Raw genomic sequence first — 24,835 nt, 5'->3', positions numbered from 1 at the left:
ATAATCTCTACTTTACCAAATTTCTTTTTTTTTCTCTCTCTCTTGTCACTAGTTATAACAAAGGCATCCCTGAAAATAATTCTATGGTTATAAGAACAGATTTTTTTTTTTTTTTTTAATGCAAGCAAGAAGGAACCAAAGGCAAGGAGACAGCAAGATTATTCCCTCCAAGGAAAAGGGAAAAAAAAAATGTTAACAGAGCCTAATTCAAGATCTGTTATTTCGAGATGCCTGGACACACTGCGTTTGAAACACCGGAGGTCATTGTTTTCACCTCAAAATATCACCAGGCTCCAGTTCATCAGCTTCTTTACAGTTCGTTTTTGTTTTGGTAACTGACTGCTCAGCATTAAAAAAGAAAAAAAAAAACATATATGCCAGCTGCGGATATAACAGTCACGCACATGGCTCGCAATGATGCTAATGTGGCTGTCCCCTAATTTAAACGAACTAGAGTAAAAGGGATTACCGTGGACTTGACACTCTAATGGATCCCTAAGGGCTGAGAACCTCTGCCGTACACAAACAGGGTTCTTTAGTTACAGACAGACTCACTTATTTTTTATCTTACAGAAATTCCCCCTTGTGCTGTTAATTTAATGTCGCGGAAGAGTTTATTTTATAGCAATTAGGGGTAGGAACAAACCCGTTATATCATACCCACTCTAGCAGCCCCTCCATTAGGCTGTTTCTGGGCTGTTGCTTTATTTATTTATTTTCAGAGAAGTGAACAGTTAAATATTACTATTATATCAAGTTGATTAGGCCATAACTTTACTCTTCTCTACTTTAACCTTTAAATTCCGTTTCTTACACACTCTCCCAAACTTATCCACCAAGGGGAGCTGCAAGGCTTGGTGGATGAGTTTGGGACAGTGTGTAAGAAACGGAATTTAAAGGTGAATGTAAGGAAGAGTAAAGTTATGGTACTCGAGAGAGGTGAATGTACAGTGAGGCTGGATGATGAGGAAATGGAAAATGTGAGTACGTTTAAGTACTTGGGTGGTATGATGAGTAAGGATGGAAGTTTGGAGGGTGAAGTGCTTCAAAGGGTACAACAAGGAAGAAAGATTGCTGGTTCCTTGAAGGCAGTGATAAGAAATTGGGAAGTGAGCATGGAAGTGAAAAAGTTATTACGTGACAGTATTGTGATACCGACTCTGACGTATGGAAGTGAAGCTTGGACGTTGTTGGAGGGACACAAGTCAAGAGTGAGAGCAGTGGAAATGAGTTAAGTGAGAGGAGTGTGTGGAGTCACATGGAGAGACAGACTGACAAATGAGGATGTGAAGGAGCATTGTGGTGTGGATGTGGATGTGATAGGAAGCATTAGGAGAAACACACTTAGGTGGTTTGGCTATGTAGAGAGGATGGAGAGTGAGAGACTGACGAGGAGAGTGTATGCGAGTGAGGTGGAGGGGGAGAGAGGGAGGGGAAGGCCAAGGATGAGATGGAGAGATGGAGTGGAGAGGTATATGAGAGAGTGGAGTGTGAATTGGGAGCAGAGCAGTGAAATGGCGGGGCACAGGGTGACTTGGAGACGATTTTTTTTGTGGCCACCCCGTTGAAGGGATTAAGGCGTCTGGCAATAGATAGATAGATAGATTAGCAGGCCACAAGTTAATCAGTGTGTGGCAGGTGAGGTAGGCAGGGAAAGAACCACCACTACCACCACCACCACCACCACCACCACCATTTTGTCGTTGCTGTCATCATCATCATCATCATCATCTTATCTCACTATATTCCATTGATATTAAATTTTTCATGGTTGCGTCTTTTCTAATTCTCTATTCGAGGTTGATTTTATTCAGCTACGAGTGAGTCATGAGCTCTGATGTGTTAACAGAGTTATTAATCCTCTCATGGTCGGGACAACTCTCATACTATTCTAGTTAACGCCAGATTTTTCCGCTCAGTTGTGACTGAATCATACGAGCCCGAGGTTACCTAATATTATCGTCTCTACATTTTGAATGCTGAGCCGTAACAGAAGATAACACAACGCTAATCACGAAGGTGTTTTGGAAAGGATGTGAAGACGTTGTATTTTCTTTTTCTGCTATTGAACTACAAGCAATGAAGCAGAAAGACGAGAAACTGTACCAAGTTAACCTTTCCACTTTCACGACTTGCCTCAGGTAAGCAATACTGTCATATTACTCTAAATAAAATACCAAATTGTACTCATAGAAGCAACAGAGCTAATCATAATAGTGTTTAACGCTCTGGCTGCCAGGATTTCGCTCAGCTGAATAAAATCATTTGGTAGCCTATAAGCCTGAACAAAATACGCAGATTGAACCATCGCGGTGAAAGAGTTAATTCAGACGAATCATCATATACAGGGTGGGAAAAAACAGCAGTCAGGTCCGTTCAAAGCGCTCCTCTTCCATTCCGCCACGTGATTTCTTGTGTTGCGGGGACGGCTTACTCACTGTTATGAATGTTTAACCTGCATCATTTATTGATTTGCTACTCCCTGCTTACCCCACGTCCACAACAGCAGACTGAGCCATCCCACAGGTACCGGAATGTTTATCGTGGAGTGATATATACAGACCACTGTGTATGAGAATTATCGCCTTGCTGTAAAGGTCAGAGGAAGGACGTGTGAATGACAAAGGGTCGTACTAAGCTGCTTAGGAGGCTTTTTAACACCTCTTCCGTACCGATGTATTTCCACTTTACACCGTTACCTTCTCTTTTATGGTAATATTATCGTTTAGTATCGACACAGTTTGCATCAATAATATTCAAATAGATAGTAAATTGTAGTGAACTAAATAAATCACCGCGGAAGAGGTGGTATGACCCAACCAAAGCCATAAGACTTAAAGCGAGACCGATTTATTTTGCGGGTAAATGTATGGGTGTAAGTTTATTATTATTATTATTATTATTTTTTAGTACAAACTCCAACATTCTAGTAACTGATAAATTTAGGTCAATCAGAAATAAGTACGATTTTTTTTTCTTTTCATAGGGAGGGAGTGGAAATGCTTGTTCTTACACTCATTAAGAGGGCGAAGGCGGAAGGTACTGTGTATATTGAAATATCATCATTCAATTCATACACTCACGCTGCTCCAAAATTTAATTGTGCACGCAGGAAGGTGGTAGCTGAAATAAGAGAAGTAGCTTCATTCAGTTATTTACACACACTCACCTGTCACTTAAAGTGGCACGCATAAAATGATGACAGCCGAAGGCATGAGAGTAATATCATTCACTCTTTTTCATTGTTACCGGTCGTATATTCTGATGCACGCAAAGAGGTGATGACTAAAATCAAGAAAACATAACTTCATATGCTCGTTTTCACCCACCCAACCGTCACATTAGTGTTGCAAGCAAAGAGCTAATGACCGGAAGCAGGAAATATGTAATAATTTCCTCGTTTTCATTCACTCAGTTGTCGCAATTAGTGATGCATGTAAAAACAAATAGGAAATGTCCCCAACCATGCCCCACTGATTACTCTGCGCTTTACTCGGCTTGTCATCGATCACGGACACTGAGGCTGTGAAATACCATTTATGTTTCATCTCTCTCTCTTTCCCGCTCCTAGAATGGTATTCATAAAGTATCATATTCAGTATTAATCCAAGTCTCCACTGCAGTAAGGGCAGTATTAGAAATAGTTTTGCGTAGTGGTATTTTACGCTACAGTATTCTCTCTAGTTGGTCATTAAGTATTTTGTAGTTGCATTAATAAAAACTAAAGCAAAATTAAGCAATCTCCTGCGCAACTGGAGCTAAGGAAAGTTTAAGAATATGGTCCTCGTCCCTGTGACTCAGCACAAATTTCACACCATCCATCCATCTCTGTGGCCTCCCACCTTTTCTTTATGTTCTATTGTCGATGCAGGTATCTTCACCAACCTCTAAGTACTTATCCTTTTCATATGATCATACATTTTAGTTCACTGTGGTTAACGAAAGGCTATCCATTCTGGATATCACAACAAGCCACGTCCCCCTTCCCCCAGCACGTGGCAGTTATCGTACGGCTGGCAGGGCTTAGGCTGTCATCGTTTGACCAGAGAGCTGTTAACATCTCATAATATTTACCGCGCGATATTAGAATGTTTAATACCTGTAGATCTGCAGTCATTTGTCTATCTATCTGTCTTTTGCCAGACGCCTTGATCCCTTATACGGGGTGGCCACAAACATCCTGTCCCCAGCCATTTCACTGCCCTGCCCCCAGTTCACACCCCCCTCTCTCATATACCTCTCCACTCCATCCCTCCATCTCATCCTTGGCTTTCCCCTCCCTCTCTCCCCTTCCACCTCACTCACATACTCTCCTCGTCAGTCTCTCACTCTCCACCCTCTACACATGGCCAAACCACCTCAGTGTGTTTCTCCTAACGCTTCCTATCACATCCACATCCACACCACAACGCTCCTTCACAACCTCTTTTGTTAGTCTGTCTCTGCATATGCCTCCCCAGGCTCCTTTCAAACAACTCATTTCCACTGCTCTCACTCTTGACTTGTGTCCCTCCAACAACGTCCAAGCTTCACTTCCATACTTTAGAGTTGGTATCACAATACTGTCATGTAATAACTTTTTCACTTCCATGCTCACTTCCCTGTTTCTTATCACTGCCTTCAAGGAACCAGCAACCTTTCTTCCATGTTGTACCCTTTCAAGCACTTCGCCCCCCAAACTTCCATCCTTACTCATCACACTACCCAAGTACTTAAACGTACTCACATTTTCCATTTCCTCATCATCCAACCTCATTGTACTATTGCAGACAGGAGTTCTTAGCCACCCTGGTCCAGCTAACCCGTGTATGTGGCAGAGTCGCATTCACGAGCACAGAAGTTGCCTTCTATGCTTTTCTGTCGAATAATATCCTTTCAGCTTTGGCCTTGTACTAATGGATAAAGCAATAGTAATGTACTCTGAAGGTTTGACTCTGATTACACGAATATATCACACTGATTATTTAATAATTTATTTCTCGTACAGAGCCAAGCAAGCGACAGATGTATATTTGGTTCCACTCCACGACTTCCAGTACAGTAGGTTTGAACCAGCGAACACAGAGTGAACAAGATCCATGCATTCATTTGTTACTATACCTCATACTAATTAATCTGGTCAGGCATGTATGGGCAGTAGACTGTAGCACCAGTCGAGCAGGGCAGTACTCCCGAGGTGGATGGAAAGCTGATGACAGGGAGTGCTGGAGCTCCCGTTTCATCAGCCCTCAGGACTAGTTCCTGACCATCCCCCTTTGCTGAACTTTTTCAGTGTCTCAGTTACACAGAGAGTAGGCCAGCATGCTTTCCAGTACAAATTTCTCTATCTATCTTCACCAAACTACATGCACAGTACACACTACACTTCCTATTCAAAATTAACCAAAAATGGCGTTGATTCACCCAGCCTCGGAGTCCCCAGGGGGGGGGGACCATAAATGCCCCCGCCATCTGCCCCTCTCCCAGTGACGACTCGAGGTGCCTGGAACCACTGTCTGACTCTCTTCTTCTTCATTTCTGCAACATTCGCGGCCTTTCATCTAACTTTCGCTCTGTTGAGCACCACCTCTCCTCCTCTAAACCTCACCTTCTTTTTCTAACGGAGACTCAGCTGTCTGAGGCAACTGACAGCAAACCCTTTTCTGTATCCTCCTACTTTCTCTATACTCATTTCAAAGCCAAAGGTGGCTGTTGTGTATACATACGCAATGACTTATCTTGCTCTCGTGTTCCTGAACTTGATTCTTCTGAATTCTCCACTCTCTGGCTTCGGCTTTCCTGTCATTCTCTGACTAAATATATCTGTGCTGTTTACTTATCCCCTAATTCTACTGACTATAAAAAATTCTTCGACTATCTTACTTCTACGATGGAACACATTCTGTCCATTTCTCCTTTCTCTGAAATCTCCATTCTTGGAGATTTCAATGTTCACCACCACCTTTGGCTCTCCTCTCCTTTCACGGATCCACCTGGTGAACAAGCCTACATCTTTTCTATCCTTAATGACCTAGAGCAGCTTGTACAGCACCCTACCCGTATCCCTGACCGCCTTGGAGAGAGCTCCAACATACTTGACCTCTTCCTCACAACTAATCCTTCTGCTTACTCTGTTAATCTTTTCTCTCCGTTGGGCTCCTCCGATCACAACCTTATTACCTTAACCTGTCCTATCGCTCCAGTACGGCCTGCGGACCCTCCAGGGAAACGTCGTCTCTGGCATTTTGGAGCTGCGGACTGGGAGGCCCTCAGGCAGTACTTCTTTGATTTTCCCTGGAATGATTATTGCTTCCATGGCCGTGAGCCATCTGAGTGTGCCTTGCGCATTACGGAGGTTATTCTCTCGGGCATGGAAGCATACATTCCTTTCTCATATCCTTTGACTAACGCAAGAAAGCCTTGGTTTAATCACGCTTGTTCTAATGCTGTCCGCAACAAGGAGAGGGCCTACAAAAGGTACCGGAGCCAACCCACCCCTGAATCACATAATCTTTACGTTTCTGCCCGGAATCGTGCTAAGTCTGTTCTTCGCTCTACTAAAAATAATTTCATCCATACTAAATGCTCTCAACTCTCCAACTCGAATTCTTCTCGCTCCTTCTGGCACCTTGCCAAAAATCTTTCTAACAACTTTACCTCATCATCCTTCCCTCCTCTTTTCTACTCTGATGGTTCTGTAGCTATTTCTTCTACTGATAAAGCAGATCTCTTCGCACAGACTTTCTCCTCCAATTCCACCTTAGACGATTCCGGTGCTGTTCCTCCATCACTTCCCCCATCACTTCCCCCCTCTGACTTCCTCATGGCTGACATTAAAATTTCTTCAGTTGATGTATTTTCTGCCATTACTGGCCTCAGTACTAACAAGGCATATGGGCCTGATGGAGTCCCTCCTGTTGTTCTCAAAAACTGTGCTTCTGTGCTTACACCCTGCCTAGGCAAACTATTTCGCCTTTGTCTGTCAACTTGTACCTTTCCTTCTTGCTGGAAGTTTGCTCTCATTCAGCCAGTCCCAAAGAAGGGTGACCACTCCCAACCCTCCAACTATCGTCCAATTGCTTTAACGTCCTGTATTTCAAAAGTTTTCGAGTCAATTCTTAATAAAAAAAATTTTAAGGCATCTTTCCTATCACAACCTTCTTTCCGATCGTCAGTATGGGTTCCGTCAGGGACACTCCACTGGCGATCTTCTCACCTACCTTTCAGACTCCTGGTCATCCTCCTTTCGGGACTTTGGCGAAAGCTTTGCCATTGCACTTGACATCTCAAAGGCTTTCGATCGAGTCTGGCATAAATCTTTAATTTCCAAACTGCCCTCCTACGGTTTCTATCCTTCTATCTGTGCCTTCATCGCTAGCTTCCTTTCTGGTCGTTCTGTAGCCGCTGTCGTAGACGGCCATCGTTCTTCTCCTAGATCTATCAACAGTGGTGTTCCTCAGGGCTCTGTTCTATCACCAACTCTCTTCCTTTTATTCATCAATGATCTTCTAAGCTGTACATCTAACCCTATCCACTCATACGCTGATGACTCCACCCTTCATCTTTCCATTCGGTTCCCGCAACGCCCATCTCAACAGTTACTTCAAGAAACAAGGGATGAGGCTATGGCACACCTAATGTCTGACTTGGCTCATATCTCTGACTGGGGTAAAAATAATATGGTTGTCTTTAATGCATCTAAGACTCAGTTCTTACACCTATCAACCCGACAAAATCTTCCACAGGTATACCCACTAATGTTTAATAATATTCAGATTAATCCTGCATCATCCTTGAACATGCTTGGGGTTTCATTTACTCGGGACTTATCTTGGAAAGATCATATTACATCTCTTGTAAAATCTGCTTCCAAGAGATTGGGTGTGCTAAGCCGACTCCGCTCTTTCTTTACCCCTGCACAATTGTTGACTCTATACAGGGGTTTTATCCGCCCCTGTGTGGAGTACAACTCTCATGTGTGGGGAGGCTCCCCACATACAGCTCTTCTCAATAGGGTGGAGTCAAAGGCTTTTCGTCTCATTAACTCTCCTCCTCTTGCTGACTCCCTTCAACCTCTGTCTCTTCGCCGCACTGTTGCATCTTTATCTCTTTTCTGTCGCTACTTTAATGGTCTGCTCCTCTGAACTGTCTGCTTGCATTCCTCCACCTCTACGACGGGCGCGTAGCACCCGTCTGGCAGCAAACTTTCATCCCTTTTCTGTCCAACTCTCTAATGCAAGAGTTAACCGTTACTCCCAGTCTTTCATTTATGCAACAGGTCAGCTCTGGAACTGTCTCCCTCTGTCTGTATTTTCTCCTGCCTATGATCTCCAGTCTTTCAAACGTAGTGTGTCCAGGCATCTCAAAATGATCGGATCTTGAATTTGGCTCTCTATTGTATTTTGTTTTTCTCTTGGAGGGAACTGTTACTGCGGGCTCATGGCCTTTGGTTCCTTCTTCCTCGCATAAAAAAAAAAAAAAAAAAAAAAAACTTCCTGCCGAGATTCTGATTGGCTGGAGGTGTTTGTTCGATTTCGTTGTTGCTAAAACTGATACTCTCTTTATTATCAGGTGTGATACTGAGTTTGTCGACAGCACAATTGTCAAAAACAATAAAAGATCCGTTATATACTTATCAACAATGAAATTTTCGCAGGAAGATAGAGATATTGAGTCAACAAAGTATTATAACAGTCTAAGTCAAGGTCAGCATTCGAACAATTCCTTTAAATCTCCGACACGATCTGTAATATAACAGAAAATTAAGGAAACCTGCTTAATCTAAGCGTTGGTATAACACACTTAAATTTTAAGATCAGTCCGCACCCTTAAATCGTGCCACAACTCTGAATAATTAAAAATTCTAATGAAAAGACGAGTTCTGCGGGAAGGGAGGTTTGAAAAAATCGCAAAAAATCGAAGTAGGCTAAAGGAAAACTATTTCGTTACATATCCTCTATTATCACAGTACGGACTGATCTTAAAATTTAAATGTGTTATACCAACGCTTAGATTAAGCAGGTTTCCTCAATTTTGTGTTATATTACGGAGTGTCAGAGATTTAAAGGAATTGTTCGAATACCGACCTTGACTTGGACTGTTATAATACTTTGTTGACACAATATCTCTATCTTCCTACGAAAATTTCATTTTTGATAAATATGTAACGGATTTCTTATTGCTTTTAACGATTGTACTGTCGACAAACTCAGTATCACATCTGATAATAAAGAGAGTATCGGTTTAAGCAACAACGAAATCGAACAAACACCTCCAGCCAATCAGAATCTCGGCAGGAACAGTGTTGCCATACATGCCTGGCCAGATTAATTGGTATGAGGTATAAGAGAGAGAGAGAGAGAGGGAGGGAGGGAGAGTATAGTGGGTGCCCGTGAAGTTTAGAGGAATGAGGTGGAGAAATGAGTTGCTTAACACAGTTACACAAGGATTTTTCCTTTCGTTTCGGCTGGCTTTCTATGCCTAAATGACTAAATGAAGGTAAATTATGAAATATATTAACTGGATGACGAAGTGGTAATAGGGTCTGGCTAATAGTTGTTTGGTGCAAGGTGTGCAGTAGTAAGCCTAATTCCAGGCAACGGTCACTGTTAAAAGTTGGGTATTTTAAGTCCCATTTATTTTAAATATATCCATGTATGTTTACAGTACGTGTATGGACCTATTTTCACCTCATGAATATTTTTATCAACTGACATTTTCACCACCCGGAATAAAATCCCCCATGGACTTTATTTTCCTTAATGACTTTTTTTTTTTTTTTAAGACGCTTACTTTTCTAGGTAAACCTATTTTCCCAGGAACTATTTTTCCCCATTGATGTAGTTTCTCCCAATGGACCAATTTTTCCGTCGACCTTGAATCTCTCCATGGATGCAGGTTTCCTACATGGACGTATACCTATGGACATATTTTTCACAGTGAACTTATTTTCCCCATAAACCTGTTATCCGACGTGGTTATATCACCCACTGTTGCGTGCAGTTCAAACACAGACTCTTAACCAACAGACGTATTGCAGGATGGACCTGTTGTAACCCACTGGATCTACATACCTATTTCTGCATGATTCCAGAATAATATCCCCTGTGGACCGATTTTCCACACATTAATTTATTTTCATCTCGGACCTATTCACTCAAATGACCTAATTCCAGAGGCCTGTTTTCCTACAATCTGTCCCTCCACCTACACACCCATCCAATAATGCATATACCCACAACCTTACTCAGTATAGTATGTCTCAAAATCAGGACGACATAAACCCGTGTTTTGCCTTGTCCTACAGGTAGCCCCACCACCCACCCCGCTTAATGCACGAACCCTACTCCACCCCACTTAACCAGCCCAACAACTCTTTCCCTCCCTCTTGCCCACCCACTCCACCTAACCCGCCTGTGAAATCACCAGCCTACACTAACCAATCCACCCACCCAGTCACCAACCTACCAATCCGCATACCTTGCTCCACAAGTCGGATGACTCGCGGTTCAACACACACACACACACACACACACACACAGAGGCGGGGTGAATTTTCTTACACGAAAGATGAGTATCACCGCTTAACTCTGTGGGTAGAAAATAGTACTCTTTACAGGTAGGTTGCCAGGCCGATAAAGGGGTAAATATGGGCTTCAATCCGGCTACATACACAAGATTTTATGCGATACGAGTAAATAAAGTGCTCGAGCTAAACAGCGATTTTCTTCTTTGGCTAATGAAGAAGTTTAGTTATCCCAGGAAACCGTCTCGTCGGACAAAATGAAAGATAGCTTTTATTCTGGGTAGCGCCAGCTGACATTGTCAAATTAGTAGCCAGGCCGCTTAACTTTGTTAAATGCCTTATGTTCGCATTTTTTTTCTCTCTCTCTGATGGTTTACACCTGGAGATTTTTGGCAAACTCATGAGTATTTTTCTCATTAACCGGATATCCCTCTCTAGACAGACAGGCAAATTACTTTCTTAACCCATTAGTGCTCAGTGTCCTCAATATAGGACGGAACTGGGCGTTTTCAAAAATTAATAAAGAAGGGAACCCCGGGGAAGCGACCTATGAGCTTCGCGACCATGAACCCACAGGCGGAGGGCGGTACGCCAAGCACCCTTCCAGCAAAATTTCTTGCACAGGAACTCTGGGAGCCAATGGGTTAAGCACAAATTTTTGTTAAATCAACAGCATTTGTCTCCTAATTCATTACTCCTCCGATAGCAATCCTTTAAAAAAAAAAAAAAAAAAACTTTATCACAGAGCAAGGCAAGTTCAAGTGACTGATGGAAGAAATATTCATTTTGTGGCCTGTTTTCAATGATGTACATGAATCCAGGGATTCTCATCCCTTGCATTTCCCTGCGCCAATCTGCCTCCACCTCATTTCTTCAAAATTCTCAGGCGCTAACCATACACGCTCCCTCCCTGCCTCCCTCCCTCCCTCTCTCTCTCTCTCTCTCTCTCTGTAACAAATGAATGCTTCGAACTTGTTCATTCTTTGTGTTCGCTGATTCAGATCTACAGTACCGGAAGTTGTGGAGTGAAATCAAAGATAACAGATTTAAGTCGCTTGGTATTGTATGAGAAAAAATAGTTACTAAATAATAAATGTGATATATTCGTGTTATCAGAGTCAAACCTTCAGAGTAAAAATTACCATTGCTTTATCCATCAGTACAAGCCCAAAGCTGAAGGGATATTTTTCGACAGAAATGCATAGAAGGCAACTTCTGTGCTTGTGAATGCGACATACACGGGGTGGCTGGATGAAGGTGGCTAACAACTCCTGGCAGCAATAGTACATTCACTGACTTCACCTCTCTCGAAGACCATAACTTTACTCTTCCCCACATTCACCTTTAGATTCCGTTTCTTACACACTCTCCCAAACTCATCCACCAAGCCTTGCAGCTCCCCTTCGTCTTCACTTAACAACACAGTATCATTTGCAAACAACAGTACAGGGAGTTTCCAAACACTGCCCTCTCTCATCAGGGCCACTCCAACATCCACTGCCCTATCTTGTATCTCATTTATAACCCCATCCATATACAGATTGAACGACCATGGAGACGACACATCCCTGTTTCAACCCAACCTTCAAATAGAAAAACTCAGTTCACTATCCACACGCACTGCAGCATTAGCACCCTCATACATATTCTTCACAGCATTCAACAACTTGCCATCTGCTCCATATGCTCTTAATAATTTTCACAATCCCTGTCTATCCACCCTGTCATATGCTTTCTCCAAATCCGTGAAGGCCACATACAACTTCTTTCCCTTCTCTAGAAACTTTTCCACTAAAGAACTAAGAATGAATATCTGATCTACACAACCAAGATCTTCCCTTCCTAAAGTCTCCCTGTTCTTCTCCAACTAATCCCTCTGTTATTTACCTAACTCTGTCAATAAGTATCCTACCGTATACTTTTCCTATTACACTAAGAAAACAAATGCCCCTATGATTACCACACACTTCTTTTTCCCCTTTTCCTTTGTACAATGGAATAATAATAATAATTATTATTTTTAAATAAATAACAGAACGGAGGAAGGAATAACAAATGAGTAAAAAAAAAAAATCCATACACCAGATTACTGGCGTCCTCCGTTCATAAAATATCTGTAACAGTTAGACTTGAACAGCTGTGGGTCAAAATTTGGAGGGAAACAACTCTGGGGAAGCGAATTCCAGAGAGATGCAGTTCGGGGAATGAAAGATTTCTGATAGGCAGAAGTTCTGTAGTATGGCTGACTGACATTCCAGTCATGAGCGCTACCAGATGCCCGCGTAGCACGAGGGAAGGCATGGAGATCTGGCACAATGGACGCAGCTTCGTCTGAGCATTTGCCAAAAAAATATCTGTAAAATAATGCAAGGGAGGCAACATTCCTTCTTACTTGCAGGGAAGGTAATTTATATGTAATGACAGGGTTGTTAATGATTCTGACAGCTTTGTTCTGAATTTTGTCTAGTTGTCATAATGCAGCCTCTCCACAACCATTCCACAAGGGTGAGCAATATTCACGCTGAGAGCACACATGACTCTTACAAATTATAGGTAACTGCTCATCGGCGAAGAAGTTACGGACTCTGTACAATAATCCAAGTTTTTTTGAGGCGGTTTTAGCAAGTGATCTGACATGAGAGGTCCAGCTGAGGGCACTGTTAAGTGAGACGCCAAGAATTTCAATACTTTTGGAGATGGGAATATTAGTAGCATTGAAGGTAATGTACGAATCTGGCAATATCTGCCTATTAGTAAACTGTATATATTTAGTTTTACTAGCATTAAAAGAGACAAGGTTGTTTTGTCCCCATTCACTGATCGTAGATAGATCTTGATTTATGGAGATGGCTGTGCTGAGTTGAGAGGTAGAGATATTCGACTTTGTAAATGGGTGTCTGAGTGTGAATGAACTATGTAGTGTTGAGTCATCTGCATATGAGTGAATGGGATTTTGGGTGACAAATAAGAGATCATTAATATGAACCAGAAATAGGGTTGGCACCAGAACTGATCCTTGCGGCTTCCAATCCTCCAGGACACTACCTTCCTCCTAGGCCAATCTGCACATCTTCCACATCCATTCTACTACTATCTCTCCCCCATGCTTCAGCATTTCACCACACACTCCATCAATTCCTTGGGCTTTCCCCATTTTGACTTTCTTCATTACGTCCACAACTTCCATCCTACCGATTTCTTCCTGTATACTCACCCATCTCCATCTCCCAGCCATTCCCCAGCCACTTATACTTGCATTACTTTCATTCTCTATATTCAACAATTCATTAAAGTGTTCTCTCCATCTGCTCACTTTTTCTCCCTTCACAACTAGTAATCCACCATTTTTATCTTTCATTCCCCTACTAGCTTCACTGCAACCCTATCTGACTCTCTTTACCTCTGTCCAGAACATTTTCTTACATTCCCTCCATTTGACACTCAAATTCCTTCCAAATTCCTCATCCACTCTCTTCTTAATCTCTCTTACTAATCTTTTCACCTGTCTCTTCCTTTCTACATATAACTCCTGTCTCCCAACTTCTTCCACGCCTTTATTTCTCATCCATTCATTATATGCTTTTTTCTTTTGTGCCACAGCCTGTCTCACCTCTTCATTCCATCATGCTGCTCCTTGCACCCCTTTTCGTCTTTTCTTCACCCCACACACCACCTCACATGCTGCACATATTTCTTCTGTGAATATCTTGCACACACCTTCCATGTCCCCCATCTGCTCCAATTCATATTTACCCAATCGTTCCTCCACTTCTCTCTTATATTCTGCCTTTTCCTCATCCTCTTTTAACCTTTCCACTCTCCTTGCATATACTTCTTCCTCCCGTCCTTCCCTTCTTTTGTTTCTCCATTTTACTTTGACCTTGAGTCTGACTCCCACGAAGTGTTGGTCAGAAAGTCCACTCCCCCAACCTCTATATGCACTTGCATCCATCACACATCTTCGCATCCTTTTATCTACACACACATAATCAATCATTGCCTTCCTTTCATTCAGTTCACCATCGACCCTTCTCATCACTCGCCATATGCCTCTGGATCATTTTGTGCCTGAAGAGAGTGTTGGCTATCACCACCCCTCTCCCGGCACAAATGTCCACTAAAGCACTACCATTCTCATCTATCTCAGCAGGCACACCCCATTCACCAACTACTCCATCCACCTTCACATTCCCTACTTTACCATTCATATCACCAATCAAAAACACTCATTCCTTTCAAATTTTTCCATGCACACTTCTACATTTGTCCAGAACTTTTCTCCGACTCTGCTTGCACGATCTTGCGTTGGCGCATACACGCACACCACTACACTCGTAAATGTTTTATCTTTGGAAATTAATTTCTAAAAGGTAAAGAAAGGCACGAATGTTAAAATAAGAGCGAGAATAAATAGAAGCATGGCTGAAAAATATCTATACATTTTTTACTTATTGATTTTCACAGCAACTATCGAATCAAGAAAAATATAAGAATTCTCAGAGAGAAAATTTTTCATGATTACCATGGTCACTTCAAATTTTATGAAAAGTGGGGCAGAGCTGAGGTAAAGGATGTATTATGCAAAGATTTGTAAGCGCATCGACTTGTATGTTTGCGTGGTGTGCCCTACCACCTCTCCCTCTCTTGCCTCTGTGTATTGCATCATCCCCCCCCCCCTTTCTCTCTCTCCTGTTGCCAACTTTTTTTTTTTTTTTTCCGGCCTATCGACCATTGGGGCCAAAGCCCCTGGTCATTAAGGCCGTATATATATAGGTATATACTTATAAACATATATACATATATATACAAACATATATATATACATATATACACTCACACACGTTCATGCTTATATACAGACACACTTTCATGCACACGTACATACATATATAATAAAAAAAATATTTTGTATTCTTATTTTTTTAATTTTTTCTTGGTTTTATATATTTTTTTATCTTATAAAGAAAAACCTAATCTGAAGACCCTAAAACTAATCACCTAACCGAGAAATCGCTATCCTATACTAAATCCTACAGAGACAAATAGCTAGACCTACAGTACACTAATGGTAAAAATACCTCGACTAACAGAACACCATCGACTGCAGATATGTAATGCCTTTCCACATTACATACCTGCATTCATCAGCTGGTGACTATCAGTCGAGGCACAACCTAATGTAGGGGACATCAATATATGAAAGGGAACTAGACGAGTCAAGAACATTTCCATATACGTCAGCTGTCGGCCCTAATTAGAATAACTTAAGCAAGATGGTATAGTGTATTTACATAATTTGTACAAAAAGTGAAGGACCTCGCCCAACAGACTACCATCGACTGCAACTGCCCAATAACTTTCTATATTGCACACTAGCATTCATCAACTGGTGGCTGTCAGTCGAGGAACGGGGTTTCATGTAGTGGACATCAATATTAGAAATAGATCAGTGGGAAGGAGGAACTACTTCAAATATGTCAACTGTCAACCCTAATTAATAGTACAATATATACATAATTACAGTCGATAAAAAACAAAACCATATAGTAAAAAAGTCACATCACTCTGATCAGTCCGGTCTCTCTCAAGAAAGCCACCAATTTATCAAACGGCCATGCCACGTTGAGTACACTGCTTCCCGTCCGATCAGCGAAGTTAAGTAACGTTGGGTCTGGTTAGTACTTGGATGGGTGACCGCCAGGGAACACCAGATGCTGTTGGCATCCCTACGTGTCAAGTGGGGTTGGTGGAAGATTAGTGCCCCTCCCAGTAAAACAATTAACTCTAAGCCCTTGACCACCCCATTTGGGATACATGGCGTCTGGCAATGAATGAATGAAACAATGTCCCCATCACCCAGGATGGTGGAAAGGGTGAAGGGGACGTCTGCTGCGCCGCAGTAATTTATTAGTGAATCATTTTTCCATATAAGGTTTCATGTGAGTTATTAAGGTGGCATTAAGCCGTAAGTTACCAACCGTCGTTCAGCGTAACTCAGCCTCAGCCACCTGAACACCACTGTACATTAAGAGAGAGAGAGAGAGGACTGCAATACAGACACAAAGGAGGGAGAGATGGTACAGCACACCACCCAGACATACAAGTCTATGCACTTGCAAATCATTGCAAAAAAAATCTTTACCTCAGCTCTGCCATACTTTTCATAAAATTTGCTGTGACCATGGTATTCATGATAATTTTGTGTCTGTGAATTCATACTTTATTCTTGAACTGATTCGAAAGTTGCAGCAAATTCAATGATTAGTAAAAAAAAAAAAATGGTATAAACATTTTTCAACTATTCTTCTACTTATTCTCGCTCTTATTTTATTACTCTAGCCTTTGTTTACCTTTTGGTAATTATCATAGACAAAACATTCACGAGTATTCTGGTATAAGGAAAAATTATGTAGCACAAATAACCGCAGATCTACAGGTATTAAACATTCTAGTATCGCGCGGCGAATGTTGTGAGATGTTAGCAGCTTGGTGGTCAGACGGTGACAGCCTGAGCCCTGCCAGCCGTACGATAACTGTTAGGTGCTGGGGGAAGGGGGGTTTGCTTATTACTGAGATATCCAGAATGGATAGCCTATGCCGTATATTCATCGTTTATTTTTAAACCTTTTACTGTCATTATTCACTTTGTGGAGCCATCTTAATACTCACAGTATGACTAAGTACTTCATTTCCAACACAAATATCAACCCTATTCCCGAATCTGTATCATGTTTCCCTTCGTCTGTTACCTCCAACCCTTTAACTGCAATGTATCCAGGCATCTCGAGAAGATCTAGTTCATACTCCCTCTCTCCTTCCCTCTGCACGTCCATCTATCTGATTACACACACACACACACACACACATATATATACAATGGCCATACCACGTTGAGTACACCGCTTCCCGTCCTATCAGCGAAGTTAAGCAACATTGGGTCTGGTTAGTACTTGGATGGGTGACCGCCTGGTAACACCAGATGCTGTTGGCATCCCTACGTGTCAAGTGAGGTTGGTGGAGGATTAGTGCCCCTCCCTGTAAAACAAATAACTCTAAGCCCTTGGCCACCCCGTGTGGGATACGTGGCGTCTGGCAATGAATGAACGAAAAAATATATATATATATATTCTTTTTGATAGGACACGTCTTTCTCAGCTTCTAGCTTTTAGTTCTTTTTTCTTTTTCATAAATTATAACTGCCATCCTTTTGTGGTTACCTAGCATTTAGGACATGCTTCTCGTCCAAACAGCAAAGACGGAGCCATTATATTTTCACATGTTAATCATCACGTGAACAGACAATCTTCTTCATACGCCCCTCAGTACCCCTTTAACCTCTTCCCCTTCCTTGATCCCCGTCTCTTGCATCAGCTACTTGAATTTCATCTGCTTCGCCGTCCTCCCACAAAAGCCACTTTAAATATTTCATTTTTTTCATACCTTTACCTTTTTAAGCTTACTGCCATGGCAGTGTGTGCTGTCCTCCCACAACATTTTACCAACTTACTTTTTTCTCGCCTCACTTCTCTTCATCCTCTTCTAAAACTCTTCGCAGGTTAGACGCCAACTGTTGAATCTCTCACTCATTATTTGAAGCACTGTATCGCGATGCTGTTCATTCTTACTTTTTTTTTTTCCATACTTTGTTATCTGTATATATAACGAATATGTAAAAAAAAAAAAAAAAAAGTGCAGATGGTGAGGTACGACAAGGGTTCCGTGGCCGAAATGTGTCAGTGAGTGTTCACACCTTTTCACTAAGCAGAAGGCATGCTGTTGGTTCTCGCTGTCCTACTTTGTCATTCCATATTTGGTTAATCCTACCTCACTCCATTCTTAGGTGTGGAAAAAGTGTTAAGATAATGATGATGTTATCTGTAATGCCATCTCGACCTCCTCTTTTCCTACCCTGTTACACCGAGACCATTATTGTCGTCTGATATGAAACTTCCAAACAATTATTCCTTAATTTTTTAGTAGTACCTGTTACATCTTATTAAATTTTAGCATTCAACATTGTCCTTTATTCGTCAGCACTGACTGACTCGGTTACATACAAGAGAATGTTGAAGTTCCAGATTCAGAAATAAATTGGTAAGGAAGAAAGTGTTTGGGAGTGTGTTTAACCTAGGAGAATGCATACCCCAGGGTCCCATCCAGCATATAAATCCGCACTGGCAGCCAAGTTTTCCACCACTGCCCCTCAATCATCATTTATATGTATAAGCTTTCAACTCATCAGAAACTCATCAGAAAATGCTACCACTTCTCCATTCCCTCCTCTTACTGCCTCTTCCCTTTGTTCTTTCGTTCTCCTAACGCTACTTCTTTTCCTGGATAATTTTATACGAGCCTGGCGTACCTTCATACGTGTCCAAGATGCTTTTCATGAATGGTAATCAGTGCATGGAAATTATAGTTCAAAAGTACCATTCATTTTTTAAATTTATTTATTGATAATAATACCCGCACTGAAAGAGTTCTCCTCATAGCACTATAATCGTCTGGCGGTAGCAAGAGTGAAATACGTAGCCATCATGTTAACCCATTGACTCTGATTACGCATATTATGTTTTCGCTAAATTCACACGCCCTTTTTCAGCTGAAAAGAGACATCGAATTCGAGTAAGATATAGCCTTCATTAACGCCTTCAATACCAGACGTCTGTCCTAAGTTGAATAAATCGTCTGATCGTGGCAAGAATATATTATAAAAACAGCATAAAACGGCTTGCGGCATTGTTAGAGAGTCTGTAATCCTCTCACCACGAGAGATCTTCCGTAAGTTGAAAGAAATTATTTAGTGGTTGGAAAAAAATATGATAGATGCCTTCGAAATGAAAGGAATAACCCACTAATGATCGGCGCAACTCAGTATTCAACTCCGACTAACTCCAGTTAATTTAATTCTGGTGAGAGTGAGAATGGACAGATTTTCTCACCCCCTGACTACTAAAGTGTCTGGGAAAACGTTGAAATCATCTGGGGGTAGAAATAATAGTATTTTAAAGAGAGCAAAGTAGTAATGTAGTTAAGGTAAGCGTCACCCATGTTACTACTGTGGCTCCAAACTCGTCCGACTGTAAACCCGGTGGAGTGCAGACTAAAGCTGCACCTCTCCTTTAATTCATCATTCTCCTTTTTGAGAATAGGGAAGTATCTGAGGTATGTTCATACAACCAGACCAGTTATATCGGTATCACCAAGTTAAGGTGACCTTCTCCAGCAGTTCGTGACCCGTAAAACATCCATTTCGCGCACACACTCTCATTAACTGACCACCATTTATTTGAAGCCAAAAATTTGACTAAAATGATGGTGATGAGGATAATTGATATTAGTTAACGTCTCCAGCAGTTCTCGTAAAGAAAGTTAGTCTGAAATAGCCAGCCTTTCTGGAGGCAAAAAAGCAACAACGATGTGCGCAAAATCTTGGCCATTAATCATATTTTTCATGTCGTGCTTGCGTTTTGACGAGACACGCACGAACACAAACAACCTCGTTCCCTTGTTAGAAAATTGCGGCGCCACCCTCTCAGCTTGGTCCACCCAGGGTCGTGATGGAGGTAATTGAAGGTAATGGGTTAATTTTGACTCTACACGACCGGGTAATGAGATATGAGTAATGAGGTGACGGCCGAGGTAATTGTTGGGAAATTGGGGCTGATGCGGCGGGATGGGTGATAGAGTGGGCGAACACCTCGGCCCGTATTCTAGTGAGCTTAGGAGGGTTTGTATACATCTCCTTCTTATCCATCTCACTCTAGTGTCACTCTTACCTATATCTCTAGGAAGTCTTTCTCTTTCTTATCCATCTATTTCCACTACACCTTTCTTGTCTATCTCTTTCAAATAGCCTACCTCTTTCTTACCTATCTCTCTAGTACCTCATTCCTACCCTTTTTTTTTTTTTTTTTTCCTAGTAGCTACTCTTTCCTGTCACCCTCGATACCCTTTTCTTACGTATCTCTTTCTGGTACCTCTCCCATTCCTCTGTCTTTTTAGTACCTTGTGTTAGCTGTCTATCTTGAATATTACACTTTCGTATTCTCCCCTGTGCTATTTAAACTTTCATAATACCGATATAGATTGCAGAAATAACTCACAACGAAATATTACCGAACTCAGTAAAGAAATAAGCTGGTAAAGAAGAATATTACCCTCAGCCCCGAGTTCTTGTTGATTGAGGAGAGACACCACCACTTCTCTCTTACATTTTTATTTCTGCATGTGTTACAGTAATAATCTCGGGTTTGTTAATTCACCATCATCATCATCATTCATCATCAGTCATCAGCATTATCAGTCATCATCATCATCATCAGTCATCAGTCATCAGTCATCATCAATAGTCATTAGTCATCATCATCGTCATCATCCCATCTCTTTTTCGTCGTCTGCTGGAGGGGTGAGGTATGGTTCAGAAAGCATGGAAAAGGAAACAAATAAGGTAGAGGGAAAACTAATCATCAGCATCCCTAATGAAATGTTATTCAGCAGTGTTATTAGAGAGATTATTAAAGAGGGGTAAATATAACACAAGAGAGCAGTAAGGTGTATTAGTTTTTTTTATTGCTCAGCGAGTGGTGCGAGAAATCCTACGAAAATGATAATACCACCCCTAAGACAGTATTTTCTATCACCTTGTTCTTAAAACCTTTACTACCATGGCGTATTTTTACATTTTACTTTGGGCGCCACCACACGTTTCTTCAGAGTTAATGAGAACCACTATTAAGGAGGGGGTTAGTGGGGTGTGTATCCAAATCTTGTAGTTCAAAAAGTCTCCCCTGGTTTGAATAAAATCGTCTGACGGGAGCAGTAAACTATATAAAAGACATAGCTCACTGAAGGGACTAACGGTTTGTTATGGATGTGACACCTTATTTTTCTCATGTTGTTTATATTTATATACGTCAATACAGATATCAGTAATAAACAAGAATATCCTAACGTACTAGATCCCGAAACAATTACACTCTTTTTACACTGACTTGGCTTAAATTACTGTTTTTTCTAGTTGTAGCCAAAGATTAAACACTAGAATTTAGTGCTAGTAACGAAGAAGTGCCATGGGAATATGTAGAGCCATGGCATTTTCTCTTTCTACCATCGAACTGTCACATTAGCTGCAAAAGGACGAAATGGACCAAGTAAAGGTGAAAGAACTGTAATGAAAATGAACTATTGGGATGAAAATGAACTATTGGGAAACCTCCGTGAAAACATGGGCTCTAGACAGTGGTGTGACCTCCTTCCTTCCTGCAAGTCTCACCGCCAGCTATTATTCTTTATCTGCAGTCCATTTTCAGACGACTCAAGAGGAACAAGGCATAGATAATGTCTGTCGACCGCACGAAGGTCATGAAGGCAGGCGATAAATTTGTGTTTAGTAATGGTCTTCCTTTAGAATATGACCAGCAGTCGTCACTTTTCATTAATGTCTTCAGTTATGTATGAACAAGGGCTTGGGGTAAACAAACTCACGGCAAAATAATGGTTAAGGCAACGCGTTTACCCCTGTTTACTATGTGGAGAGGTTGAGTAAAGAAAAAGTTAAATGTATTTCGATGAGGTAGAGGAGAGGAGGGGCAGGGTGAGACCGAGGAAGAGATGGAGGGATGGGGTGGATAGGTATATGAAGGAAGGGTGAGTGTATGTGTGAGCAATCAGATGGCAGAGGACGGTGTAATATCGAAGCGATTCGTATGTGACCACCCTTTATGGTGATTAAGGCGACTAGCGATAATTTAACTGGTAGATAAATAGACCAAGAACATAGGATTTTTCTAGGTTTAATAAAGTCACCTAGAGAGAGTGGAAATACGTATCTAGTGAATGGGAGACAGATGTCATCTGGAGCATGGAATTTTTTTTTCTTTTTTCTGTTAATTTTCCGAAAAATAAAAGAGACCATCAGTGTAAAACTTAACCCTTTAAGACGAGGATATCTTCACCATTTTAACCAAGTTGCCATTAGATAATATTATTCAACTTGAAAATGACCATTAACTGTGATAGAATTAACGAGGGCTGTACACGTATCTAACTCCTCCATTGTGAACAGACTCCTCAACTGGAAGTAATCTTCCAGTTAACATGTAAATATTTTAAAAATGTCCGCGATGTGAAAGGGTTAATGTTGCTCACAGTATCCAGTACCGTTCCCTGGATTTCATTTCCTGGTAAAGTGATTCGCAAAATTAAATATATCACAGTAATTCCACGAAGCTCTGCCTATTTAGTAGCCAGGATAGGTTAAATGTTAAAGGTTTTAAAAATGTGACAGCTTTTGTTCTCCCGCACTATTGATCTAAAACGGGTAATTCTAAATAAAAGCGTCGGCGTTCTATACCATTAAACCTGAACCTTACGCAGATTTGGTTCGTTTTTCAAATTATTTCATGTCGCTCAGTGGCAGAATAATAAAGCGATAGAAAACTACATTCCATGGGTAACCTACCAAGTCTTTGTGACTAGCACCATAATCTGATGCTAACCTACTGGAAAATCTCAGCATTCAAGATGGACATATAACAATTTTAGACCAAGTTAACGTGTGAAGAACATAATTACTAGACACGCCTAATTGTCTGGTGACTAGAGAGTACCATTGAAAGTAATTGCCTCTTGCCTTGAGCATGGTTTTAAATACTCACGGAGCCTGGAGATATTTCCACCATGTATTAGCAACCTTCCCCACTACATAAAGATTATGTTCTAAATTTGTTGTACTCGTTCCCTTCAGACGATTTCATCTCACGTAGGAGAAACTTTTTGAGCTGGTGGGTTTAGACATAGCCTTCAGTCACATCTTCTTTACGAAGGATCTTTCCTAAGCTGAATACAGCTGTTCGCAGTTAGCATGAAGAAAACAGAAAGAGACGTCACTGTGTTAAAATTATTAACTGTTGTGAAGTACACTAGCCTGGAACCGGGATTCTGCATCACCAACAGGTTATGATTGGATTGGCCGTTCCTTTTCGCAAGGATATACGAGTACGCTTGAAAATAGTGGAGAAAATGCCTATTGTCAGTAAAAACACGAGGTGATGGTTATTGTCTGGAAATGGTAATTGGCGAAGGCTTTCTGTGTGTGTGTGTGTGTGTGTGTGTGTGTGTGTGTGTGTGTGTGTGTGTGTGTGTGTGTGTGTGTGTGTGTGTGTGTGTATTTATACAATAAAGAAGGAACGAAAAGACAGAAGACCGGAGAGCTGTTCCCTGCAAAGAAAAAAAAGAAGAAAGTGAGCCAGACTCAAGATCCGTTCATTGCGGGATGCCTGGACACATTGCGTTTAAACGCACAGAGATAATAGGCACAACGGAATACAGAACAGAGGAAGGCAGTTTCAGAGCTGACCTGTTGCAAACATGAATGACTGAGTATCGGTGAACTCGGGCATTGAGGCATTGGCAGGAAAGGGGTGAGCATTTGCTGCAAGACGAGTGCTTCGTGCCCATTGTAATGTAGGAAGGATGCAAGCAGACAGTTAAGATTAGCAGTGACTATTGAGGCAGCGGCAGAAACGAGATAAAAATATAATAATGCAGCGAAAAGAGAGGGGACCCAAGGAGTCAGAGGAGAGAGTTAATAAGACTAAAGGCTTTCTACTTCAAACTGCTGAGAAAAGGTGTTTCTACTCGTAAGGGACTCCTCCCCCCACCACACACACACACGAGAGGTGTACTTCACAGCAACTGCTGTGAGGGACGTTGAAAAAAGCAAATGAAATCTTTGGTTAATAGAAGGAAGAGAGTTGTTAACAGGACAGAGCCCTGAGGAACACCAGCATTGTTAGTTTTATGCAAGGGGAGGATCAGTGGCCGTCTACAGTAGCAGATACTGAATGATCAGAAAAGAAGTTAAGGATAAAGGAAGAGATAGAAAAATAGAAGTAGTTAGAGGGTAGTTTCAGTCAATCAATCAATCAATAATTTCCTGTGGCACCCCACGGGATGCATAGGGCCTCGATGAACTCTCTCCACCAATATTTGTCTCTTGCCATCTCCTTCAGGTCACACCAACACTCCTCTCCTGCTTCTCTTTTCATTGTCCTCAACCAGGTTTCCCTCGGTCTACCTTTGCCTCTTCTTCCTCTAGCAGTCCACTCTAGCACATCCTGTATGAAACTGCCTTCTTTTCTACATACGTGTCCCAGCCATTTCCAACGAGACAGTCTCACATATTCATCAACTGGTTCCACTCTCGTAGTATCCCTTACTCTTTCATTTGTAACTCTGTCTTGCCACTTTACCCCAAGAATCCTTCTCAGTATTTTATTATCAAATTCTAATACTTTCTGATTTGTTGCAATTGTACTGTACCATGAC

General features: G+C 41.5%; 1 non-coding gene and 1 pseudogene across 1 annotated transcript; both read left to right on the top strand.

The window, feature by feature from the left end:
- Positions 1-16,108: 16,108 nt before the first annotated feature.
- On the top strand, positions 16,109-16,227 carry LOC145399424 (5S ribosomal RNA). Its single transcript, XR_013897300.1, has one exon. It is a non-coding gene; the product is annotated as a 5S ribosomal RNA (ribosomal RNA).
- A 1,149-nt stretch (positions 16,228-17,376) lies between these two features.
- Positions 17,377-17,495, top strand: LOC145399119 (5S ribosomal RNA; annotated as a pseudogene).
- Positions 17,496-24,835: the final 7,340 nt, after the last annotated feature.

This window comes from Coenobita brevimanus, chromosome 5, assembly GCF_032717465.1.
Source record: "Coenobita brevimanus isolate Jiangsu-jjx chromosome 5, ASM3271746v2, whole genome shotgun sequence".
Taxonomy (NCBI): Eukaryota; Metazoa; Arthropoda; class Malacostraca; order Decapoda; family Coenobitidae; genus Coenobita; species Coenobita brevimanus.
Note: the sequence above shows the minus strand (reverse complement) of the source record. Positions and strands in the feature narration are given on the sequence as shown.